Source organism: Mesitornis unicolor, unplaced genomic scaffold (assembly GCF_000695765.1).
Source record: "Mesitornis unicolor isolate BGI_N332 unplaced genomic scaffold, ASM69576v1 scaffold1727, whole genome shotgun sequence".
NCBI lineage: Eukaryota > Metazoa > Chordata > Aves > Mesitornithiformes > Mesitornithidae > Mesitornis > Mesitornis unicolor.
This window is the reverse complement of record NW_010195516.1, coordinates 93,358-103,885: the sequence shown is the minus strand read 5'-3', so window position 1 is coordinate 103,885 and position 10,528 is coordinate 93,358. Positions and strand designations below refer to the sequence as shown.

Here is a 10,528-nt window from a genome sequence, read left to right as displayed (position 1 = left end):
AATGCCCCTTCAGCCAAGCATCCCACCCTGCTGCACTGCCTTTGCAGCAACCCAAGCACAAGCGCCGCGGAGGATGTTACAGTAAAATCACGGCAACTGGAGCAGGGGAGCTCTTGCCCTTCCTCAGGGATCCCGCACGTCCTAAAGCGTGAGCGCTAACAGCCACGCTGTCGTGTGCATGACTGACAGAGCAGGAGCCACAGCGTGACGCTGAGACGTTAAATAACCAGCCAGGGTACGGGCTGCGAGAAAACTTCAGCACCGCATGCAAATCTGACATCATTAGCGCTTAGAGCCTGATAAATATCATTAGCTAGCACTGCACCCACATTATGGATAGCTCAGCCAAAGCTAATTCTTCATGCATTCATGGCTGAAGTTAATGGGAGCTTGTACCTTGCTTTTCAGAGATGCTAACAACCAAGATGTGATTTACCCGAGACTGGATGTACAAATTAATGCCAGTCTGAACTAAGACATCGCTGCTCCTGGTTCTCGGGTGCCTATTCAGGCTGCAAGAGCACACAGGCACAGACAGCACTGAAAATTAAATGCTCGCATTCAGGCTCTTTTTTTCTATACCAATCACCACACACAGGTCCAGCGAGAGGCACAAACATGTTCGTTTGTGGTCAGGCTCAACTATCAGAAGCATCACTTCTTTCTATCTGCGCTTTTACAGACAGCGCTGTTTTATGTCTGAGCCAGCACGCAGCACACCTCGAATTAAGATCAATGCTCCAACCCAGAAACATCTCAGAAATAATGAGCTGGAAACGCATGGGTATTCTGGAGAGCAACAACGTACAAACAGCTCCCAATGAACTGAAACAGAAAGTGGGAGGCAAACCAGGAAAACAAATAACCGCAGCGTTACAATTAGAGGATAGGATAGGATCCTGTGGCAGACAGAGCTCCGCTGCAAGTATTCAGAGCCGTCAATATTTTGCTTATGGCAACCAGTTTGGTCCTGAATCTGGAAAATCAAACCGCGAGCTTTGTGTCACCGACGCGGGGCTGTGATGAGGAGCAGCCAGGCAGCCCCGCGTTAGTGGCAGCAGTTGTCCCTCCCCTGCAGCTATATTGGCCCTGCAGGGGAAAGAAAAAAAAGAAAATAAAACAACTGTCGGGCTCATCAGTGAAATAAGTGGTGATGAGGCCAAGAGACACCACGAGCAGCTCTCCGCTGTAACAAGGTACCATTTGTACGTTATTTTCTATCTGCAGTCACACTTTAAAAGGTTGCTCTGCCTCTGCAGCCCCTTTGGAAATGGCTTCACACATCAAAGTATCGCAGGGCTAACGACAGAAAGCAGTGGGTGGTGAGCAGGTTCCCGGCTCAGCAATTACTGCTGGAAGTGAGCAGATGCCTGGCCCCATCCTTGCTGCCGCCGGCGCCCAGCCCCTGTGCGGGGTTGGTGACAATAATTCACACCTCCCGGACCCCCACCTCGCAGCAGCCCGAGTCGGACACATCACTCTGATAACGGCCATCGGGATCTTGTGGCAACCGTTCCTGACGTGGCCCCGGTGCTGCAGCACGGGGACTTCTGCTCCGGCACTGGCGCGGATGTGGGGCAGGCGGCACAGACACAACAAGCAACTGCTAAACTACCCAAGATGAGCAAACTGGAGCAAGCTTACAAAATCCAACTGGTGCAGGTGTTTCAAAAGCCCACTGTTGTGGGACCACTGGCAGCACCTGCTTTTGCTAAATACTGCAGCTAACGCACCCAAAGCATCAGCCACGTCTGGAAGCTGTTGACGTGCACTGATTTGCAGAAGACAAGACATAAAATTCAACGTATTCAAGCCCAGCTTTTCTACGTCCTGCAGGACAAATAAATGCACTTTCCAGCTCGGCTGTAATTTTTTGCGATCAATATTTATTGCCTAATCACATTTTCTGTATTGCAAGTCAGCAGTGTCACCCGCATTGGGCCGAGTGCGACACGGAGGCCACACAAAGCTTCGTTTGTAGAAGCTGCAATCAGGGTGCCAGCTCTTGTCACAGCCTTACAAAAGGATTTCCTCTCGAGCGGCTCATCTTTAATCATTATAAAAGCACAGAAGTTTAATCCATTTTTGATGTAAGCGCTAATAGCTTTGTGTCCTTGAAGTTCAAAGTGGTCTTCGTGCATGTCGCTAATTAGCCGAGCAAGCAGCCATTCAGCTCCCTCTCATGTTTCTAATTAGATCCTTAACAACAAACAAATGTCGACCTTACAAAGGCTGTGCTACGTTTCCCTCCATTAGTTAAACAGTTTGGGAGGGACGTGGTTCCCATTTATCTGCACCCTCTCCCCAGCACAGCACTCAAGGGTTTCAGGCTGGAGGCACTCGGGTGGCTGCAGTGCCCGTTGGAGAGGTCTCACCTTACCGATGGCGTTTTCCAGGGGTACTGAGCACCCCAGGGAGAAGGGGGACCACCCCACTGCCCATCAGGCCATGGCCCAGCTCTGCGCTGCTCCGCTGTCCCTCCCCACCAGCCAGGGATGCTCACTGCTGCGCCAAGACGAGCAAATAACGGAGAGAGAAATGAACTCTGTCCCATCACTCATCTTCCTAACAGGTTTCTCTGACAATTTAACTGGTTTTGCAGTTAATTTAAAAGCTGGTGTGCTTTCATGTTTACATACGTCGCGTCAAATGCCTGGTGCTGTTTTCTTCCACTCATTTTTGGCGCTCGATATTTGTAACATGCTGCACTGGAGTCATTTCAGCAGCACTTTCAGGTTTTCGGGCCAGTTCTCCGCTCGAGCCCTGGCTCTGAGGTGTCTCGCAGCCAGTGCTGCTCACTGGCAGTGGCACGGCCCCACACCCTCCCTCGGGCAACGCCAGGCTACGGGGGATTAAGAGATTGCTGCCATTGCGTTTCTCACACGCGACCGGGAGCGCTGTGGATGCTCTCTGCCTCGCAGGATCTGACCCTGGCGCTGCACTGGCTGCCTGTGCCCGCACATTAAGCTATTACCATCCATCCGACTGGCAAATAAGGGCTAAAGCTCGTGATGCTGTGCAAACGCAGACCTCTCTCTAATAATTTTTCTATTTAAAATGAAGGAAGAGCTGAGCCAGGCGGCGCCGGCGCTTTCACCTCGCCTGGGTAACACGAAAGCTGTTGCTACTTTTACCATGGGCAACTACATCTGCATTAATTGTTTACCACAGCCCGGACAGGTCTTTTATTAATATTAATGAGTAACAGGGAACAAAAGGCCTCTTTATTTTTAGCCTACTCTAATTGCGTAGTAATTACTCATCTACAAAACAAATGAGCCGAACTCCATTGCCATAGCAACAGAAACTCTGGCCTCCCACTGTACCGCATTAACTGGTTATCACTTCTGTTAATTTTAAATTGAAGCCTTTTGTACAATAACAGACAATACAGGAGGAAAATTAAAACAAAAATGGGTCTTTGTTTCACTGCTTATTTCCAGTCGCTGTAGGTAGGGCAGTGCCCGGGGGGCACCTTCCTGCTGCCGATGGGTGCCCACAGGTCAGGTGCTGATACCCCAGCCCTGTGTCGGGGAGGATTTGGACACCGACGCCTTAGAGTACTCATGGCACAGAGCTCTGGGCTCTTCCTTTAACTATCAGGAAATAACCTTGAAAAGACCCGACTGTGTGAATTTATTATTTTTAAATACCTCAAGTTTATATACCTGCAGACCAATTTTGCATTCTCTGGCAATTACTAATCCACTGCACTCCATGAGCTAATCCAGAGCCAGATGCATGCTAACATCTGCTGCAAGGAAAAACTCCACTGCTTCTTTTTCAGTTTTCTATTTCAGAAAGGAGAGAGAGAGAGGAAAAAAATAACTGTAATTATGTATTTACTTTTAAAGCATTCGGGGAGAGAATCAGCATGAAAACACTCACAATAGTATGTCAGTAAAGTGTGCGCTGCAGCACATTTAGTAGCTGTTCCACTAATGGGTAACAGCCTGCAACTGCTGCCAGACAGGCAAGTCCCCCCTCAGTTCAGCGAGCGCTTTACGCCTTCAGTGATTAAAATGCATGAGCCATGCTCGTGTGCTCGAGTACCTCATTGCACTGTAGAGCTCATGCTGAAGGCCCCCATTTCAAACTTTACAATGACTCGTCTGCATCTTGGGTGCCAATTACACGGGCCAGGAGCTCCGTCCCACCGCTTCCACTGGGAGAAAGGAAACCAAGCGCCAATAATTGGCTGTCACGGGGCTTTGTGGGGCTGCAGTATGGCTGTCCCTCCGGGGTGGTGTGGTCCTGAGCACCAGGGAGACAGTCCCTACGTGACCAGCCTGCCCAGACACAAGGCAGTGTCTGTGCCATCACTGCGCAACCAGAGTGGCAGCTGGGACGCCGGGACGAGCTCTGCCGAGGAGTGTTTTCCCACTGAAAATAATTCTCCTGATTGAAAAGACTATTAAAGGTTCGCCGCTAAATTCGTTAAGGATTAACTTCCACCGTACTTAAGCCTGCACTTCAGAGGTGGTCACTAATTGCACTGGAGATGATTTATCAAGTGCACAAGATTTTCTATTATAAAATTATTGATTAAAGCTGATGTATTTTAACCACAATAGACTTCAGCCAAGAGCCCTGTAAAACGATCGCCGCTGTGGTCAAGGCCTAACAGCAGCAGCACGGAATTGCTTTAGATCTACTGAATTCTCTGCTCAGTACCATAGGAACCTCGAGTTAATGGTTGGACTCCATGAGCTTAAAGGTCTTTTCCAACCTCAATGATTCTATGAAAAATAACTGTAGTGCACACAAGAGAGCATGAGGATATTGCCAGGAACAAGGCTAAAACACTCAGAGAAACGCAGAGCGGCCTCCCCTAAGCCCGTGTGATGCTAACAAGAGGTGAAGAGCGTGTTCCCCTCCCAGGCCGCTGCTCAGCGCAGACCCTGGCTGCTGTTATTTCAGTTCAACACATGACATTTGTCACCCCTCACTGAAGTCCTGCACGCCGTGGGGTCCCCCTCTGTCTTGCCCTGCTTGCTGGGCCCACCTGCAAGGCTCCCCAGCACAGGCCTCTGCGATGAAGACAAGCACAAGATAAAATCTGATGCAGCCATTAATTTTCCGATGCATCAGCCACCAGCCTCTGTCACATAATTACCGGCGGTTCCAGCGGAGTGAGAAATTTCAGCCTGCTTGCGGCTCCCAAGTGGTCCACTTGTTAGGTTCTGACTTTTGAGATTACACAGCTCGGATTAAACTTTATGTACTTTTATATAGCAGAATAAAAGGGGGAGAGCAGTTCCATCAGAGCTGCTGTGCCACAAGGGAGTCCTCTCAACGGGCCCTATAAATCTCAAATTGGTTCATCACTGGATCTTTCAAACGCTCCTCCTTTCAATGTTTCTGTGAGCCGGTGGCGGCTTCTCTCCGCACACACAGACCAACCATTGCCCCACATTTTATGGCCGTAATTTGCTAACGCGATGGGTGCCTAATGACAAGATTAAATTTTTAAAGCACCTTCTTTAAGTGTAAGACAAGGCTTCCCAAACCCCATGCAATTTGTCGCTCCGCTGACTTTTAGACACACTCCTCACTTCATCATATGCCTGGAGCATTTGGCAGTGGGTCCTCCTGTCTCCCTGGCAGATTGAGATCTAAGGGGGAAATTATTCTCCCTCCTCGATGCACGAGCATTTCAGCTCCCCAGTAGCACTAAGCAGAGTAACAGGGGGGCTCAGATCGCCTTGCATTGCGTCAGCCCCATCCCAGCAGTTGTTTGGTTCTATTAGAGGTAAGGAGTGGATACAAACCCTTAATTACATTCTGAAAGCCCATTCTGGATATTTTATTTCCCTTGAAAGCGCTTGCTGGAATAAGCACACTAAAGACTGTCCCCAGTGGAACGGGAAGATGCTCCAGCTCAGCACAGCTGGTCTGGGGGGCCGCAGTGGGGGGCAGGTGTGACCGTGCCATACCGCACCCCTCCTACTCTCAGCAGGATGTTTTCTGATAAGCAAACAAATAAACTAAAGCCTATTTTGGGATCTCGGTTACCATCTGTTAAGTTTACTGACTGCAGCTCCATCTGCGAAATAATTTTACAAGTTTAGCAGAGAAACCTGGGCACAAGAAGCAAAGACGCTTGGTGGCTCAATGGCAAAGATGATGGACTCGCCTCCGACTCCTCATGTTGATATTTATGAAATGCTACATCTTCATTTACAAAGGCTCCCTTCAGCTGGGTGACATGGCAATGAGTACGACCCGCCACTAGCTCAGAGTCTCTGCCACATAACAAGACTTAAGGTTTGCGACCTAAAAACAATTGCCCGGTGTCTCAGGACAGTCTGCGGGAAGCTGCTTCACACACACGGCATTATTTCAATACCCAAATGGAGTGATTTGTGTTTGGCACATCTGGTCTACGACTGCCAACGAATGATTCTATGGGCTAATATGGACGAGTAACAGGCTGATGAAGAAACCATGATTGTAAAATGATTTTTAAAATAGCTTAACTTTTTTTTAGTTAAAAAAAAAGAGAATATAGTTAAAGTTGACATTTTAATTCCTAGGGGGGTTTAATTTGACCAAAAAAATCTGGCAAATTTACTATCAACATAACAGCGTGTGTGGGTTCTTGTACAAGGGGTGTAGGTTGCCTACAGCTGGATTCAATTTAAACTTCCAGATAATGGGATTTAACAAATATGGGACTATGGATCCAAGGCATTAGCAGCTCTCTGCTGTATCGATAGCCCTACGCTTTCAATCAGACCAAGGCTCTGCTTTTAACTGCCACGCTAGTTCACGTTGATGATACCTATAATATCAACTCAACAATGCATGTTCTACAACTACATCTACTGCTACCAGTACGACTACTACAGTGCATGCATTTAGTTCAGTCCCACAGATACATACACTCTAAGAACAGGCAAGGGGAGATGTGAAATGTTTTACGGGACGACAGGTGTTTTGTTTTTTAAGTAAGGGAAATTAATAAAAACATCAAAAGAAAGAAAGTGTACAAAAAAATAGAGACATTTCTCAAGAGTTGATATGAGTTGTTTCTTGAACCGTTTTGTCTGAACAAGCAAAAAACATGCAACCAGCTGCTACTAACAAGAAGCTGGACACTGAGAGAGGATTAATAGGTGTGGACAAACCTTCCCGCTGAGAGCGCTCAGAAGAGTGTTTGAGAGGAGGTGTGCACGTCCGAGTGTAAGAGAGGCCGGAAAGTATGCCTCAGAGACACCCTCTCTCACAGCAGCCCCAACCAAGCAAGAGAGAAAACAACAAAAACATAACTGCTCACACTCACCATCAAGGTCAGTAGCTCACGTTACGAGATTTGTTATGGCTGGCAAGTATAAAGTACAGTAAGGGGTTGTCGGGGCTCAAAGGTAGCGCTGGCAAGCCAGGACTGGCACCCAAAATCCAGATGTGCTGGGGGTCAGGGGTGTGTGTGGGGGAGCAGCTCCTGGCACCGCGCCGTCCCCCCACGCTGCCACCGTCTTGGCGGGCAAAGCGTGCCCATGGGAGCCTGCGCCGTCACCCGGGACAGGCACGCACCGCTCCTCCCGGCGCCGAGCAGCCGGGGTCGGGCTGGGTGATGGCTGGCCTTAGCGGTTTTGTCTCCAGTCCTCAGGGAGGAATAGTTGGTGGCAACAGGTTGGGAACTGGAAAAAACCTCAGACTGGTCAATGAACCAAAGAGGAAGGAACGAAAGCCCTCTCCTGCCGAATTTTCCTTGTCTTTCTCTCCTGCCAAATGAATCCCTCCCATGTCAAATGCGAGATAAAAATGCGCCCCCCCACACCCGTGATCATATTTTTTTAAAAGCATTTACACAACAAAAATGTTTTACACGTAAAATATGTCAGGTGAATTCAAAAGAAACGTGACATTGATAGTGAAGTTGTCTAGGAGGAGTTTGCAGCATTCAGACTTTTAAGTTTGCTTGTTTCCGTGGCTCAGGTCCCAATTCATTAAAAAAAAAATACAAGAATGGACGAGGTTGTCAAAAGCAGCTGAGGGATTCGGCAGCACAGTCCCACCCAGCGTGGACAGACGTGGCCAAACCCCCCCGTCTACTTGAGGGACCTCAGCTACCACCTCGTCGCTGGGATGATTCATAAAGAGAAGCACCACCCCGCTGGCATGTGGCCAGATAAGCTAGATGCGAATTTATGAGTGGCGCTGAGGAGAAGCAGGGGGAAATGTCCCTTCCTGCTGTGACAGACAAGAGAACTTGTTTATCTAGCAAGGTAAAGTGGTGGCTGCATCCTCACAAGCTGCGATAGAAAAGGAAGGGGCAAGGGGAGGTGCAGAACTGGGGCCGGGTGCTGCCCGGTGCAGGTAACGGCCCCGAGAGGGTGGGCTCCTTTCACTGTGAAGCAAATGAGCAGTTTCCCAAGAGGAGGAATATCAACCCCGGGGAGAAACCGAGGGGGTCAGTGCCCACGAGCCGCAGCCCAGAGGGTTGGAGTCAAAGGGCTGCAGCTTCCTTGGAAGACCAAGATGCACGCCCGGAGGTGGAAGCTCTCTGCCGATGCTCAACCTCACTGGTGGGCACCAGCACCCAGGCCCAGCTCTGGTGCTGTGGAGCAGGAAGGTGAGAAGAGCCAGCAGGACGGGGCCAGAGAGCAGAGGAGAACAATTTGGAGCAAGCTGGTGGGGCCGGAGCGCTGCAGAAGGGGCAGCAGAGATGGGGACGTCTCTGGCAGCCTCAGTGAGCAGAGGGGCAGTGGAACGCGCCTGCGCAGGTGTTTTTCAGCTCTTTTCCATATACTGGCAGAAAAGGGCCAGCAAGGGCCAACAGTGCTGTACTCTGTGCTTTTGGGCTAGGCACATGTGGAAGAGGACCGTGCAAATTTGCAAAGGAAAAAAGAAAAACCCAACTGAAAAGCAGCAAAAAAAGAACCCCAACCATTTTTCTTGTAATGAATCGGGCCCACAGACTGTTTCACAGGATCGATCGTACTCTACTGCTCCTGAATACAATTCACTACCATTGCTGGATGGAAGTGGTGAACCCAGGATGTCCCTTCCGAAAACCGCCTTTGGATGGAATGACTCTGCGTAAGACACCACTGTTCCCAGAGCACACTTTGCCGCAAATGCGAGTGGCTGTCGGGCTGGGCCAGTGACAAACCCATCTTCCTCCTTGAGATCTCGGGGCTGGGGAGGGGGGGGTGTTTCTTTTGATTCAGTTTTGGGGTTTAGCCAGTTTTGCGCACACAGGCAATTTTGAGGCTTGAAAGACATTTCCAAACACCATACTGCTCTTTAAACTTGCCAGAAAGGGTGTTGTTAATTTAGGGTTAGATTTAGTTTCGTATTGCAAGTTCAAATAAAAAAAACCAAACCAAAACAAAAAACCCAGAACAAAACAGAAAACCCAAGAAAAGAAAAACCAAAAAACACTCAAATTAGAGACAAATGATTTTCAGGCACAGAATTGATCAATGCTCAGTTCAGTTGTAATGGGCACCAAAAGCACTCCGATTTAAAAAAATAATAATAATCAGGGAAGCAACATTAATCCAGCCAAACCCTCTGTGCCTTGCTAAGGGGCAACTCACCAGGTCTGTTTGCACGTAAAACAAAACCTGAAGGGCAAAACATGAGGAAGAAGCACAAACAATGAAGTCTGTTTTCCCGAAATCATATGCAAAATCAATCTCTTTTTCTTTTTTGTTTTTTTTTTCCCCCCTATTTTTTTCCCCCTTCTGCAAAGGGGCAGTAGGAAAAGCTGGGAGATGGGGAATCCCCACAACCAGTCTGGCAAGTCACCCCTTAGGCGCTCTCTACATGCCACAAGATGAAACTGGTACAGAAAATCCTTTGTAGCCTGCAAGCAGTGCCAGTTTGCATGGAACGGAGTTCTCCTGGTGTCTTTCTTTGGCCTCCATGGCATCAGGCTCGCACTCGAGACACATCCGGGCCTGTGCCCTCCTCGTAAACCCCTCACGCAGTGGTTTAGTCGGGTCTTTTCGGCAAGAGCCCTGTTAACTGCCAGAAAAGCCGCCGAGAAACCCCCACTTCAGGACTGCACCATGAGTGAGCTGGAAAATGGCTGCCTCCGCCATGTCTCCTGCTCCAGCACCTCTGCCACAAGCACCGACGAGCCAGGGCCCATGAGGGGCTGGCAGACAGGGGGGCCACACAGGAGGCGCGGGGCTGGCAGTGGCTTTGTACCGACTTGGTTTGGGCAGGCCAGGGAGCCAGGGCGGCAACAGGTGCTGCCAGCAGCTCACTGATGGCTGTACTGAACAGTTAATTACCTGAGCAAAGCGCTAATTTCAGCTGAATTTAAAACCTAAGGCAGTAACGGTGATTGGCAACGATTTATTTATTTCCCTTAAGGGGAAAAAAATAAAAGTTTTCAGGAGGACGGAAAGAAAAGCTTTGCCGTTTCTCATGGAAGCAGGCTGGGGTTCGAAGCAGGCAGGGCTGGTGCCAGCTGTGCTTCGGTGCCGGGTGGCAGTGTTCACCCAGCGCAGGCAGAAGACGCCATCCTCAAGGGGTCACAGCGCACTCACCGCAGGGGTGTCCCTCAAAG

At 49.3% G+C, this 10,528-nt stretch overlaps 1 protein-coding gene across 1 annotated transcript in view; it reads right to left on the bottom strand.

Annotated features, from left to right (window-relative positions):
• Positions 1-10,528, bottom strand: part of MSI2 (musashi RNA-binding protein 2) — a gene marked incomplete at its 5' end in the record, with an annotated part of 87,931 nt that overhangs the window by 10,419 nt on the left and 66,984 nt on the right. The gene's annotated exons all lie outside the window — the stretch shown is intronic.